Source organism: Peromyscus maniculatus, chromosome 1 (assembly GCF_049852395.1).
Source record: "Peromyscus maniculatus bairdii isolate BWxNUB_F1_BW_parent chromosome 1, HU_Pman_BW_mat_3.1, whole genome shotgun sequence".
Lineage (NCBI taxonomy): Eukaryota > Metazoa > Chordata > Mammalia > Rodentia > Cricetidae > Peromyscus > Peromyscus maniculatus.
Window position 1 is genome coordinate 46358203 of NC_134852.1, and position 16796 is coordinate 46374998.

The window sequence follows — 16796 nt, forward strand, 5'->3', positions numbered from 1 at the left end:
CGGGCATTCTTGCACTCTCCTGTGTTTATTATAGGGCAAGTAGAGTGTGCTAGCTCAGTACAAAAGAACTGTGAGTCCTACATAAATGGGACATATCTAGTTCAACTCAGTACTGGAAACTAAGTCAAACAGGAGCTTCTCTTCAGTCCAATACACTGTACTTGCAGGGAACAGACGTGAATGCTATTTGCACTGTGTATGGCCAGAATAGCACAAGAGTCATGTTCTTACCTTGAATGAACACTTGCTGCTAGAACTTGAAACTGAACGTGATTCAACTCCGTTTAGGAAGTTTATTTGAACCCTAGTGTACCACACAAGGAAAACACTCTGCTTTAGAGAAACGTGCTTTCTTGCACTCTCCTGTGTTTCCTATAGGGCCTGTAGAGTGAGCTAGCTCAGAAATACAGAACAGTGTTTCTTCCACAAAAGGTGCATATCTATTTCAACTCAATATTAGAAACTATGTAAAACAGGAGTTTCTCTTCAGTCCAATACACTGTACTTGAAGGGAACAGACGCGAATGCTATTTGCACTGAGTATGGCCAGAATAGCACAAGAGTGTTGTTCTTACCCTGAATGATCAATTGCAGCTAGGACTTGAAACTGAACGTGATTCAACTCCGTTTAGGAAGTTTAATTTTACCCTAGTGTGCCACACAATGAAAACACTCTGCTTTTGAGAAACGGGCATTCTTGCACTCTCCTGTGTTTCCTATAGGGCCAGTAGAGTGAGCTAGCTGAGAACAAAAGAACTGTGCTTCCTACACAAACGGGGCATATCTAGTTCAATTCAATATTGGAAACTAATTAAAACCGGAGCTTCTCTTCAGTCCAATACACTGTACTTGCTGGGAACAGTCGCCAATGATATTGGAACTGTGTATGGCCAGAATAGCACAAGAGTGGTATTCTAACCCTGAATGAACACTTGCTGCTAGAACATGAAACTGTACGTGATTCAACTCCGTTTAGGATGTTTAATTGAACCCTCGTGTGCCACACAAGTAAAACACTCTGCTTTTGAGAATCGGGCGTTCTTGCACTCTCCTGTGTTATCTATAGGGCCAGTACAGTGAGCTAGCTCAGAACAAAAGAACTGTGCTTACTACACTAACGGGGCATATCTATTTCAACTCAGTATTGGAAACTAAGTAAAACAGGAGCCTCTCTTCATTCCACTGTACTTTCTGGGAACAGATAAGAATGCTATTGGCCCTGTGTATGGCCAGAATAGCACGAGAGTTGTGTTCTTACTCTGAATGAACATTTGCTGCTACAACTTGAAACTGAACGTGATTCAACACTGTTTAGGAAGTTTAATTGAACCCTAGTTTGCCACACAAGTTAAACACTCCGCTTTTGAGAAACGGGCATTCTTGCACTCTCCTGTGTTTCCGATAGGGCCAGTAGAGTGATCTAGCTCAGAATAAAAGAACTGTGCTTCCTACACAAACGAGGCATATCTAGTTCAACTCAGTATTGGAAACTAAGTCAAAGGGAGCTTCTCTTCAGTCCAATACACTGTATTTTCTGGGAACAGATAAGAATGCTATTTGCACTGTGTATGGCCAGAATGGCACAAGAGGGGTGTTCTTTCCCTGAATGAACACGTGCGGCTAGAACCTGAAACTGAACGTGATTCAACTCCGTTTAGGAAGTTTAATTCAACCCTAGTGTGCCACACAAGAAAAAAATCTGCTTTTGAGAAACAGGCATTTTTGCACTCCTCTGTGTTTCCTATAGGGCCAGTAGAATGAGCTAGCTCAGAACGACAGAACAGTGTTTCTTCCACAAAAGGGGCATATCTATTTCAACTCAATTTTAGAAACTATATAAAACGGGAGTTTCTCTTCAGTCCAATACAGTGTACTTGCTGGGAACAGACGTGAATGCTATTCGCACTGAGTATGGCCAGAATAGCACAAGAGTGTTGTTCTTACCCTGAATGATCAATTGCAGTTGGACTTGAAACTGAACGTGATTCAACTCCGTTTAGGAATTTTAATTGTACCCTAGTGTGCCACAAAATGAAAACACTCTGCTTTTGAGAAACAGGCATTCTTCCACTCTCCTGTGTTTCCTATAGGGCCAGTAATGTGAGCTAGCTCAGAACAAAAGAACTGTGCTTCCTACACAAACGGGGCATATCTATTTCAACTCAATATTGGAAACTAAGTAAAACAGGAGTCTCTTCAGTCCAATACAATGTACTTGCTGGGAACAGACACGAATGCTATTTGCACTGTATCTGGCCAGAATAGCACAAGAGTTATGTTCTTACCCTGAATGCGCACTAGCTGCTAGAACATGAAACTGAACGTGATTCAATTCCACTTAGAAGTTTAATTGAACATTATAGTGCCACACAAGGAAAACACTCTGATTTGAGAAACGGGCATTCTTGTACTCTCCTATGTTTCCTATAGGGCCAGTACAGTGAGCTACCTCAGAACAAAAGAACTGTGCTTCCTACACAAACGGGGCATATCTAGTTAAACTTAGTATTGGAAACTAAGTAAAATAGGAGCTTCTCTTCAATCCAATACACTGTATTTGCTGGGAACAGACGCGTATGCTATTGGTACTGTATATGGACAGAATAGCACAAGAGTGGTGTTCTTACCCTGACTGAACACTTCCTTATAGAACTTGAAACTGAACGTGATTCAACTCCGTTTAGGAAGTAAAACTGAACCCTAGTGTGCCACACAAGGAAAACACTCTGCTTTTGAGAAACGGTCATTCTTGTACTCTCCAGTGTTTCCTATAGGGCCAGTAGAAAAAGCTAGCTCAGAACAATAGAACTGTGCATCCTACACAAACGGGACATATCTAGTTTAACTCAGTATTGGAAACTAAGTAAAACAGGAGCTTCTCTTCAGTCCAATACACTGTACTTGCTGGGAAGAGACGCGAAAGCTATTGGAACTCTGTATGGCCAGAATAGCACAAGAGTGGTATTCTTACCCTGAATGAACACTTGCTGTTAGAACTTGAAACTGAACGTGATTCAACTCCGTTTAGCATGTTTAATTGAACAATAGTGTGCCACACAAGGAAAACACTCTGCTTTTGAGAAAAGTTCATTCTTGATCTCTCCTGTGTTTCCTTTAGGGCTAGTTGATAGAGCTAGCTCAGAACTAAAGAACTGGGTTTTCCACAAAAGGGGTATATCTATTTCAACTCAGTCGTAGAAACTATGTAAAACAGGAGCTTCTCTTCAGTCCAAAACAATGTACTTGCTGGCTAGAGACACGAATGCTATTTGCACTGAGTATGGCCAGAATAGCACAGGAGGGTTGTTCTTAAACTGAATGAACACTTGCAGCTAGGACTTGAAACTGAACATGATTCAATTACTTTTAGGATGTTTAATTGTACCCTTCTGTGCCACACAAAAAAAAAACACTCTCCTTTTGAGAAACGGGCATTCTTGCACTCTCCTGTGTTTCTAAAGGGCGAGTAGAGTGAGCTAGCTCAGAACAAAGAACTGTTCTGAGAACACAAACGGGGAATATCTAGTTCAACTCAGTATGGGAAACTAAGTAAAACAGGAGCTTCTCTTCAGTCCAATACACTGTACTTGCTGGGAAGAGATGCGAATGCTATTTGCACTGTGTATGTCCAGAATAGCACGAGAGTAGTGTTCTTACCCTGAATGAACACTTGCTGCTAGAACTTGAAACTGAACGTGATTCAACACCGTTTAGGAAGTTTAATTGAACCCTAGTGTGCCACACAAGGAAAAAACTCTACTTTTGCAAAAAGGGAATTCTTGCTCTCTCCTGTGTTTCCTATAGGATGAGTAGAGTGAGCTAGCTCAGAACAAAGAACTGTGCTTCCTCCACAAACGGGGCATATCTAATTCAACTCAGTTTTGTAAACTAAGTAAAACAGGAGCTTCTCTTCAGTCCAATACACTCTACTTGCTGGGAAGAGGTGCGAATGCTATTTGCACTGTGTATGGCCAGAATAGCACAAGAGTGTGTTCTTACCCTGAATGAACACGTGCTCCTAGAACTTGAAACTGAACGTGATTCAACACCGTTTAGGAAGTTTAATTGAACCCTAGTGTGCCTCACAAGGTAAACACTCTGCTTTTGAGAATCGGGCATTCTTGCACTCTCCTGTGTTATCTATAGGGCCAATAGAGTGATCTAGCTCAGAACAAAGAACTGTGCTTACTACACAAACGGGGCATATCTATTTCAACTCAGTATTGGAAACTAAGTAAAACAGGAGGCTCTCTTCATTCCACTGTACTTTCTGGGAACAGATAAGAAAGCTATTGGCCCTGTGTATGGCCAGAATAGCACGAGAGTTGTGTTCTTACACTGAATGAACATTTGCTGCTACAACTTGAAACTGAACGAGATTCAACCCTGTTTAGGAAGTTTAATTGAACCCTAGTTTGCCACACAAGTTAAACACTCCGCTTTTGAGAAACGGGCATTCTTGCACTCTCCTGTGTTTCCGATAGGGCCACTAGAGTGATCTAGCTCAGAATAAAAGAACTGTGCTTCCTACACAAACTGTGCATATCTAGTTTAACTCAGTATTGGAAACTAAGTCAAAGGGAGCTTCTCTTCAGTCCAATACACTGTATTTGCTGGGAACAGATACGAATGCTATTTGCACTGTGTATGGCCAGAATAGCACAAGAGTGGTGTTCTTTCCCTGAATGAACACGTGTGGCTAGAACCTGAAAATGAACCTGATTCAACTCCGTTTAGGGAGTTTAATTCAACCGTAGTGGGCCACACAAGAAAAAACTCTGCTTTTGAGAAACAGGCATTTTTGCACTCTCCTGTGTTTCCTATAGGGCCAGTAGAATGATCTAGCACAGAACAAAGAACTGTGTTTCTGACACAAACGCAGCATATATAGTTCAACTCAGTATTGGAAACTAAGTAAAACAGAAGCTTCACTTTGTTCCAATACACTGTATTTGCTGGGAACAGACGCTAATGCTATTGGTACTGTATATGTCCAGAATAGCCCAAGAGTGGTGTTCTAACCCTGAATGAACACTTGCTGCTAGAACTTGAAACTGAACGTGATTCAACTCCGTTTAGGAAGTTTAATTGAACCCTAGTGTACCACACAAGGAAAACACTCTGCTTTAGAGAAACGTGCTTTCTTGCACTCTCCTGTGTTTCCTATAGGGCCAGTACAGTGAGCTAGCTCAGAAATACAGAACAGTGTTTCTTCCACAAAAGGGGCATATCTATTTCTAATCAATATTAGAAACTATGTAAAACGGGAGTTTCTCTTCAGTCCAAAACACGGTACTTGCTGGGAACAGACGCGAATGCTATTGGCACTGTGTATGACCAGAAATAGCATGAGAGTTGTGTTCTTACTCTGAATGAACATTTGCTGCTACAACTTGAAAATGAACGTGATTCAATTCTGTTAGGAAGTTTAATTGAACCCTAGTTTGCCACACAAGTTAAACACTCCGCTTTTGAGAAACGGGCATTCTAGCTCTCTCCTGTGTTTCCGATAGGGCCAGTAGAGTGATCTAGCTCAGAACAAAAGAACTGTGCTTCCTACACAAACGGTGCATATCTAGTTCAACTCAGTATTGGAAACTAAGTCAAAGGGAGCTTTTCTTCAGTCCAATACACTGTATTTGCTGGGAACAGATACGAATGGTATTTGCACTGTGTATGGCCAGAATAGCACAAGAGTGTGTTCTTACCCTGAATTAACACTTGCTGCTAGAACTTGAAACTGAACGTGATTTAACTCCGTTTAGGAAGTTTAATTGAACCCTAGTGTGCCAAAAGGAAAACAATCTTCCTTTGAGAAACGGGTATTCTTGCACTCTCCTGTGTTTTCTATACGGCAAGTAGAGTTAGCTAGATCAGAACAAAGAACTGTGCTTACTACACAACGAGGCATATCAAGTTGAACTCTGTATTGGAAACTAAGTAAAACAGGAATGTCTCTTCAGTCCAATAAACTGTACTTGCTGCAAACAGGCACGATTGCTATTTGCCCTGTGTATGAGCAGAATAGGACAAGAGTGGTGTTCTTACCCTGAATGAACACTTGCTGCTAGGACTTGAAACTGAACAAGATTCAATTCCGTTTAGGAAGTTTAATTGTACCCTACTGTGCCACACAATGAAAACACTCTGCTTTTGAGAATCAGGCATTCTTGCACTCTCCTGTGTTTCCTATAGGGCGAGTAGAGTGAGCTAGCTCAGAACAAAAGAACTGTGCTTCCTACACAAACGGGGCATATCTAGTTCAACTCAGTATTGGAAACTAAGTAAAACAGGAGCTTCTCTTCAACACAAGGAAAACACTCTGCTTTTGAGAAACGGGCATTCTTGCACTCTCCTGTGTTTCCTATAGGGCAAGTACAGTGAGCTAGCTCAGAACAAAGAACTGTGCTTACTACACAAACTATGTATGGCCAGAATAGCACAAGAGTTGTGTTCTTACCATGAATGAACACTTGCTGCTAGAACTTGAAACTGAACGTGATTCAACTCCGTTTAGGAAGTTTTATTGAAGCCTAGTGCACCACACAAGGAAAACATTCTGATTTTGAGAAACGGGCATTATTGCACTTTCCTGTGTTTCTTATAGGGCCAGAAATGTGAGCTGGCTCAAAACAAAAGAACTGTGCTTACAACACAAACGGGGGATATCTAGTTCAACTCAGTATTGGAAATGAAGTAAAACAGGAGTTTCTCTTCAGTCCAATGCACTGTACTTGTTGGGAACAGATGTGAATGCTATTAGCACTGAGTATGGTCAGAATAGCACAAGAGTGGTGTTCTTACCCTGAATGAACACTTGCTGCCAAAACCTGAAACTGAACGTGATTCAACTCCGTTTAGGAAGTTTAATTGAACCCTAGTGTGCCATTCAAGGAAAACACTCTGCTTTTGAGAAACGGGCATTCTTGCACTCTCATGTGTTTCCTATATGGCCAGTAGAGTGAACTAGCTCAGAAAAAAGAACTGTGCTTACTACAAAAACAGGGCATATCTACTTCAACTCAGTATTGGAAACTAAGTCAAACAGGAGTTTCTCTTCAGTCCAATACACTGTACTTGCTGGGAACAGACACGAATGCTATTTGAACTGTGTATGGCCAGAATAGCACAAGAGTTGTTTTCTTACCCTCAATGAACACTTGCTGCTAGAACTTGAAACTGAACGTGATTCAACTCTGTTTAGGAAGTTTAATTAAACCCTAGTGTGCCACAAAAGGAAAACATTCTTTTGAGAAACGGGTATTATTGCACTCTCCTGTGTTTCCTATAGGGCCAGTAGAGTGACCTAACTCAGAAAAAAAGAACTGTGCTTTCTAAAAAACGGGGCATATCTAGTTCAACTCAGTATTGTAACCTAAGTAAAACAGGAGATTCTCTTCAGTCCAATACACTGTACTTGCTGGGAACAGAGATAAATGCTATGTGCACTGAGTATGGCCAGAATAGCACAGAGTGGTGTTCTTACCCTGAATGCACACTTGCTGCTAGGATTTCAAAATTAACGTGATTCAACTCCGTTTAGGAAGTTTAATTGAACCCTAGTGTGCAATGCAATTAAAACACTCTGCTTTTGAGAAACAGGCATTCTTGTACTCTCCTGTGTTTCGTATAGGGCCAGTAGAGTGTGCTAGCTCAGAATAAAAGAATTGTGTGATCAACACAAACTGGGAATAACTAGTTCAATTCAGTAGATGATATTAAGTAAAACAGGAGGTTCTCTTCAGTCCAATACACTGTACTTGCTGGGAACAGACGCGAATGCTATTTGTACTGTGTATTGCCAGAATAGCACAAGAGTGGTATTCTTACCCTGAATGCACACTTGCTGCTAGGACTTGAAACTGAACGTGTTTCAACTCCGTTTATGAAGTTTAATTGAACCCTAGTATGCCACACAAAAAAAACACTCTGCTTTTGAGAAAAGGGCATTCTTGAACTCTCCTGTGTTTCCTCGAGGGCCAGTAGAGTGAGCTAGCTCAGACCAAAAGAACTGTTCTTCGTACACACACGGGGCATATATAGTTCAACTCAGTATTTGAAACTAAGCAAAACAGGAGCTTCTATTCATTCCAATACACTGTCCTTGCTGTGAACAGACAGGAATGCTATTTGCAATGTGTATGGCCAGAATGGCACAAGAGTGGTGTTCTTACCCTGAATTACCACTTAGTGCTAGAACTTGAAACTAAACATGATTCAACTCCATTTAGGAAGTTCATTTGAACCTTAGTGTGCCACATCATGCAAACACTCTGATTTTGAGAAACGGGCATTCTTGCACTATCCTGTGTTTCCTATAGGGCCAGTAGTGTGAGCTAGCTCAGCAGAAAAGAACTGTGCTTCCAACACAAAGGGGGCATATCTAGTTCATCTCAGTATTGGAAATTAAGAGAAACAGGAGTTTCTCTTCAGTCCAATGCACTGTACTTGCTGGGAACAGACGTGAATGCAATTAGCACTGAGTATGACCAGAATAGCACAAGAGTGGTGTTCTTACCCTGAATGAACACTTGCTGCTAGAACTTGAAACCTAACGTGATTCAACTCAGTTTAGGAATTTTAATTGAACACTAGTGTGCCACACAAGGAAAACACTCTACTTTTGAGAATTGGGCCTTCTTGCACTCTCCTGTGTTTCCTACAGGGTCAGTAGAGTGACCTCGGTCAGAAAAAAAGACTGTGCTTCCTACACAAACGGGACGAATCTCGTTCAACTCAGTATTGGAAACTAAGTCAAACAGGAGCTTCTCTTCAGTCCAATAACTGTATAGGCTGGGAACAGACACGAAAGCTGTTGGTACTGTATATGGCTTGAATAGCCCAAGAGTGCTGTTCTTACCCTGAATGAACACTTACTGCTTGAACTTGAAACTGAACGTGATTCAACTCCGTTTAGGAAGTTTAATTGAACCCTAGTGTGCCATACAAGGAAAACACTCTGCTTTTGAGAAATGGCATTCTTTCTCCTCCTGTGTTTCCTATAGGGCCAGTAGAGTGACCTAGCTCAGAACAAAAGAACTATGCTTCCTACACAAACGCGGCATATCTAATTCAACTCAGTATTGTAAACTAAGTAAAAGAGGAGCTTCTCTTCAGTCCAATACACTGTACTTGCTCCGAACAGACGCGAGTGCTATTGGCACTGTGTATGACCAGAATACCACAGAGTTGTGTTCTTACCCTGAATGAACACTTGCTGCTAGAACTTGAATCTGAATGTGATTCAACTCCTTTAAGGATGTTTAATTGAACCCTAGTGTGCCACACAAGGAAAACATTCCTTTTTTGAGAAACGGGCATTAATGCACTCTCCTGTGTTTCCTATAGGGCCAGGAGAGTGAAGTAGCTCAGAACAAAAGAACTGTGCTTCCTACACAAACGGGGCATATCTAATTAAACTCAGTATTGGAAACTATAAAACAGGAGCTTCTCTTCAGTCCAATACACTGTACTTGCTGGGAACAGAGATAAATGCTATTTGTACTGAGTATGGCCAGAATAGCACGAGAGTTGTGTTCTTACCCTGAATGAAAACTTGGTGCTAGACTTGAAATTGAACGTGATTCAACTCCGTTTAGGAAGTTGAATTGAACCCTAGTGTGCCACACAAGGAAAACACTCTGCTTTTTGGAAACGGGCATTCTTGCCCTCTCCTGTATTTCCTATAGTGCCAGTACAGTGAGCTAGCTCAGAACAAACAAACGTTGCTTCCTACACAAACGGGCAATATCTAGTTCAAATAAGTATTGTAAACTATAAAACAGGACCTTCTCTTCAGTCAAATACACTGTACTTTCTGGGAACAGACACGAATGCTATTGGCACTGTGTATGGCCAGAATACCACAAGAGTGGTGTTCTTACTCTGAATGAACACTTGCTGAAGGAACTTAAAACTGAACGTGATTCAACTCCGTTTAGGAAGTTTCATTGAAAGCCAATATGTCACACACGAAAACACTCTGCTTTTGAGAAACGGGCCTATTTATATTCTCGTGTTTCCTATAGGCCAGTAGAATGTGCTAGCTCAGAACAAAAGAACTGTGCTTCCTACAAAAACGGGGCATATCTAGTTCAACTCAGTATTGGAAACTAAGTAAAACAGGAGCTTCTCTTCAGTCCAATACACTGTACTTGCTGGGAACAGACGCGAATGGTACTGACACTGTGTATGGCCAGAATAGCACAAGAGTGGTGTTCTTACACTTAATGAACACTTGCTGCTAGAACTTGAAACTGACCGTGATTCAACTCCGTTTAGGAAGTTTAATTGAACCCTAGTGTGACACACAAAGAAAACACCCTGCATTTGACAAATGTGCATTCTTGCACTCTCATGCGTTTCCTATTGGGCCAGTACAGTGAGCTAGCTCAGAACAAAAGAACTGTGCTTCCTACACAAACAGGGCATATCTAGTTCAACTCAGTATTGGAAAGTAAGTAAAACAGGAGGTTCTCTTCAGTCCAATACACTGTACTTGCTGGGAACAGACGCGAATCCTATTGGCACTGTGTAGGCCGCGAATAGCACAAGAGTGCTGTTCTTAAAATGAATGAACACTTGCTGCTATAACTTGAAATTGAACGTGATTCCACTCTGTTTAGGAAGTTTAATTGAACCCTAGTGTGCCACAAAAGGAAAACACTCTGCTTTTGAGAAACGGGCATTCTTGCACTCTCCTGTGTTTCCAATAGGGACAGTAAAGGGAGCTAGCTCAGAATAAAAGAACTGTGCTTCCTAAAAAAACGGGGCATATCTAGTTTAACTCAGTATTGTAAACTAAGTAAAACAGGCCCTTCTCTTCAGTCCAATACACTGTACTTTCTAGGAACAGACACGTATGCTATTGGCAGTGTGTATATCCAGAATAGCACAAGAGTGGTGTTCTTACCCTGTGAACACTTGCTGCTAGAACTTGATACTGAACGTGATTCAATTCCGATTAGGAAGTTTAATTGAACCCTAGTGTGCCACACAAGGAAAACACTCTGCTTTTGAGAAACGGGCATTCTTGCACTCTCCTGTGTTTCCTATTTTGCCCGTAGGGTGAGCTAGCTCACAACAAAAGAACTGTGCTTTCTACACTAACGCGGCATATCTAGTTCAACTCAGTATTGGAAACTAAATAAAACAGGAGCTTCTCTTCAGTCCAATACACTGTACTTGCTGAGAACAGACGCGAATTCTATTGGTTCTGTGTATGTGCAGAATAGCACAAGAGTGGTGTTCTTACCCTGAATGGACACGTGCTGTTAGAAATTGAAACTGAACGTGACTCAACTCCGTTTAGGAAGTTTAATTGAACCCTAGTGTGCAACACAAGGAGATTGTGCCACTTTCCTCGTGTGGCACAAGAGTGGTGTTCTTACAATGAATGATCACTTTCTGCTAGTACGTGAACCTGAACGTGATTCAACTCCGTTTAGGAAGTTTTATTGACCTCTATGTGCCTCCCAAGGAAAACACTCTGCTTTTGAGAAACGTGCTTTCTTGGTCTCTCCTGTGTTTCCTTGATGGCCAGTACAGTGAGCTAGCTCAGAACAAAATAACTGCGTTTTCTACCAAAACGGGGCATATCTAGTTCAACTCAGTATTGGAAACTAAGGAAAACAGGAGGTTCTCTTCAGTCCAATACACTGTACCTGCTGGGAACAGACACGAATGCTATCTGCACTGTGTATATCCAGAATAGCACAAGAGTGGTGTTCTTACTCTGAATGAACACTTGCTGCTAGATCTTGAAACTGAACGTGATTCAATTCCGATTAGGAAGTTTACTTGAATCCGACTGTGCCACAAAAGGAAAACACTCTGCTTTTGAGAAATGGGCATTCATGTACTCTCCTGTGTTTCCTATAGTGCCAGTAGAGTATGGTATCTCAGAACAAAAGAACTGTGAGTCCTACACAAACAGGGCCAATCTAATTCAACTCAGTATTGGAAACTAAGTCAAACAGGAGCTTCTCTTCAGTCCAATACACTGTACTTGCAGAGAACAGACGCGAAATCTATTGGCACTGTGTATGGGCAGAATAGCACAAGAGTGGTGTTCTTACCCTGAATGGACACTTGCTGTTAGAACTTTTAACTGAATGTGACTCAACTCCGTTTAGGAAGTTTAATTGAACCCTATTGTGCCAAACAAGGAAAACACTCTGCTTTTGAGAAACGGACTTTCTTGCACTCTCCTGTGTTTCCTTGAGGGCCAGTACAGTGACCTAGCTCAGAACAAAAGAATTGTGTTTCCTACACAAACGGGGCATATCTAGTTCAACTCAGTATTGGAAACTAAGTACAACCGGAGGTTCTCTTCAGTCCAATACACAGTACTTGCTGGGAAAAGACGTGAACGCTATTGGCACTGAGTAAGACCAGAATAGCACTACAGTGGTGTTCTTACCCTGAATGAACACTTGCTGCTAGGACATGAAAATGAAGGTGATTCAACACCGTTTAGGAAGTTGAATTGAACCCTAGTGTGCCACACAAGGAAAACACTCTGCTTTTGAGAAACGGGCAATCTTGCACTCTCCTGTGTTTCCTATTGGGCCGGTAGAGTGAGATAGCTCAGAACAAAAGAACTGTGCTTCCTAAACAAACGGGGCATATCTAGTTCAAGTCAATATTGGAAACTAAGTTAAACAGGAGCTTCTCTTAATTCCAATACACTGTACTTGTTGGGAATAGACATGAATGCTATTTGCACTGAGTATGTACAGAATAGCACAAGAGTGGTGTTCCTACCCTGAACGAACACTACCTGGTAGAACTTGAAACTGAACATGATTCACCTCCGTTTAGGAAGTTTAATTGAACCCGAGTGTGCCACACAAGGAAAACACTCTGCTTTTGAGAACCGTGCTTTCTTGCACTCTCTTGTGTTTCCTTGAGGGCCAGTACAGTGAGCTAGCTCATAACAAAATAACTGTGTTTCCTACACAAACGGGGCATATCTAGTTCAAGTCAGTATTGGAAACTAAGTAAAACAGGAGGTTCTCTTCAGTCCAATACACTGTATTGCTGGGAACAGACACGAATGCTATTGGCACTGTGTATATCCAGAATAGCACAAGAGTGGTGTTCTTACCCTGTGAACACTTGCTGCTAGAACGTGAAACTGAACGTGATTCAATTACGATTAGGAAGTTTAATTGAACCCTAGTGTGCCACACAAGGAAACTACTTGCTTTTGAGAAACGGGCTTTCTTGCACTCTCCTGTGTTTCCTGGAGGGCCAAAACAGTGAGCTATCTCAGAACAAACGAATTGTGTTTTGTACTCAAACGGGGCATATCTAGTTCAACTCAGTATTGGAAACTAAGTCAAACAGTAGTATCTCTGCAGTCTAATACATTGTACTTGCTGGGAACAGACGTGAAAGCTATTGGCACTGTGTATGACCAGAATAGTACAAGAGTGGTGTTCTTACACTGAATGGACACTTTCTGCTAGTACTTGAAACTGAACGTGATTCAACTCCTTTGAGGAAGTTTTATTGAAACCTAGTGTGCCACATAAGTAAAACACTGTGCTTTTGAGAAAAGGGCATTCTTGCACTCTCCTGTGTTTCTTATTTGGCCAGTAGAGTGAGCTAGCTCACAACAAAAGAACTGTGCTTTCTACACAAACGGGGCATATCTAGGTCAACTCAGTATTGGAAACTAAGTAAAACAGGAGCTTCTCTTCAGTCCAATACACTGTACTTGCTGAGAACAGACGCGAAAGCTATTGTCACTGTGTATGGGCAGAATAGCACAAGAGTGGTGTTCTTACCCTGAATGGACACTTGCTGCTAGAACTTGAAACTGAACGTGACTCAACTCCGTTTAGGAAGTTTAATTGAACCCTAGTGTGCAACACAAGGAGATTGTGCCACTTTCCTTGTGTGGCACAAGAGTGGTATTCTTACCCTGAATGAACACTTTCTGCTAGGACTTGAACCTGAACTTGATTCAACTCCGTTTAGGAGGTTTTATTGAATTCTATGTGCCACACAAGGAAAACACTCTGCTTTTGAGAAACGTGCTTTCTTGCACTCTCCTGTGTTTCCTTGAGGGCCAGTACAGTGAGCTAGCTCAGAAAAAAATAACTGTGTTTTCTACACAAACGGGGCATATCTAGTTCAACTCAGTATTGGAAACTAAGGAAAACAGGAGGTACTCTTCAGTCCAATACACTGTACCTGCTGGGAACAGACACGAATGCTATTGGCACTGTGTATATCCAGAATAGCACAAGAGTGGTGTTCTTACCCTGAATGAACACTTGCTGTTAGAACTTGAAACTGAACGTGATTCAATTCCAATTAGGAAGTTTACTTGAATCCTAGTGTACCACACAAGGAAAACACTCTGCTTTGGAGAAATGGGCATTCATGCACTCTCCTGTGTTTCCTATAGGGCCAGTAGAGTATGGTAGCTCAGAAAAAAAGAACTGTGAGTCCTACACAAACAGGGCCTATCTAATTCAACTCAGTATTTGAAACTAAGTCAAACAGGAGCTTCTCTTCAGTCCAATACACTGTACTTGCTGGGAAAAAACGCGAATGCTATTAGCACTGTGTATGACCAGAATAGCACAAGAGTGGTGTTCTTACCTTGAATGAACACTGGCTGCTAGAACTTGAAACTGAACGTGATTCAACTCCGATTATGAAGTTTAATTGAACCCTAGTGTGCCACACAAGGGAAACACTCTGCTTTTGAGAAACGGACATTCTTGCACTTTCCTGTGTTTCCTATAGGGCCAGTAGAGTGAGATAGCTCAGAACGAAAGAACTGTGCTTCCTACACAAACGTGGCATATCTAGTTCAACTCAGTATTGGAAACTAAGTAAAACAGGAGCTTCTCTTCAGTCCAATAGACTGTATTTGGGGGGAACATACGCGAATGCAATTTGCACTGAGTATGGCCAGACTATCACAAGAGTGGTGTTCTTACCCTGAATGAACACTTGCTTCTAGAACTTGAAACTGAACGTGATTCAACTCCTTTGAGGAAATTTAAATGAACCCTAGTGTGCTGCATAAGTAAAACACTCTGCTTTTGAGAAACGGGCTTTCATGCACTCCCCTGTGTTTCCTATTTGGCCAGTAGAGTGAGCTAGCTCAGAACAAAAGAACTGTGCTTGCTACACAAACGCGGCATATCTAATTCAACTCAGTATTGGAAACTAAGTCAAACAAGAGCTTCTCTTCAGTCAAATACACTGTACTTCCTGGGAACAGACGCGAATGCTATGTGTACTGTGTATGGCCAGAATAGCACAAGAGTGGTGTTCTGACACTGAATGGACACTTGCTGCTAGGCCTTGAACTCTGTTTAGGGAGTTTAATTGAAGCCTAGTGTGCCACAAAGGAAAACACTCTGCTTTTGAGAAACGGGCATTCTTGCTCTCTCCTGTGTTTCCTATAGGGCCAGTAGAGTGAGCTAGCTCAGAACAAAAGAACTGTGCGTCCTACACAAACGGGGCATATCTAGTTCAAGTCAGTATTGGAAATTAAGTAAAACAGGAGGTTCTCTTCAGTCCTATACACAGTACTTGCTGGGAACAGACACGAATGCTATTGGCACTGTGTATATGCAGAATAGCACAAGAGTTGTGTTATTGCCCTGAATGGACACTTGCTAGAACTTGAAACTGAACGTGATTCAACTCCAATTAGGAAGTTTAATTGAATCCTAGTGTGCCACAAAGTAAAACACTCATTTTGAGAAACGGGCATTCTTGCACACTCCTGTGTTTCCTATTTGGCCAGTAGAGTTGGCTAGCTCAGACAAAAAGAACTGTGCTTTCTACACAAACGGGGCATATCTAGTTCAACTCAGTATTGGAAACTAAGTAAAACAGGCGCTTCTCCTCAGTCCAATACACTGTACTTGCTGAGAACAGACGAGAATGCTATTGGCACTGTGTATGGCCAGAATAGCACACGAGTGGTGTTCTTACCCTGAATGGACACTTGCTGCTAGAACTTGAAACTCAACATGACTCCACTCGGTTTAGGAAGTTTAATTGAACCCTAGTGTGCCACACAAGGAGCTTGTTCCACTTTCCTTGTGTGGCACAAGAGTGGTGTTGTTACCCTGAATGAACACTTGCTGCTAGGACTTGAACCTGAACGTGTTTCAACTCCGTTTAAGAAGTTTAATTGAGGCAGGGCGGTGGTGGCGCACGCCTTTAATCCCAGCACTCGGTAGGAAGAGCCAGGCTGATCTCTGTGAGTTCGAGGCCAGCCTGGGCTACCAAGTGAGCTCCAGGAAAGGCACAAAGCTACGCAGAGAAACCCTGTCTCGAAAAAACAAACAAAAAAAAAGAAGTTTAATTGAACCCTAGTGTGTCTCACAAGGAAAACACTCTGCTTTTGAGAAACGGGCATTCTTGCACTCTCCTGTGTTTCCCATAGGGCCAATAGAGTGAGATAGCCAGAACAAAAGAACTGTGCTTCCTATACAAACGGGGCATATCTAGTGCAACTCAGTATTGGAAACTAAGTAAAACAGGAGCTTCTCTTAAGTCCAATACACTGTACTTGCTGGGAACAGACGCGAATGCTATTTGCACTGAGTATGGCCAGAATAGCATAACGGTAGTGTTCTTACCCTGAATGAACACTTGCTGTTAGAACTTGAAACTGAACATGATTCAACTGCATATAGGAAGTTTAACTGAAACATAGTGTGCCACACACGGAATACAATCTGCTTTTGAGAAACGGTCATTCTTGCACTCTCCTGTGTTTCCTTGAGGGCCAGTAGAGTGAGCTAGCTCAGAAC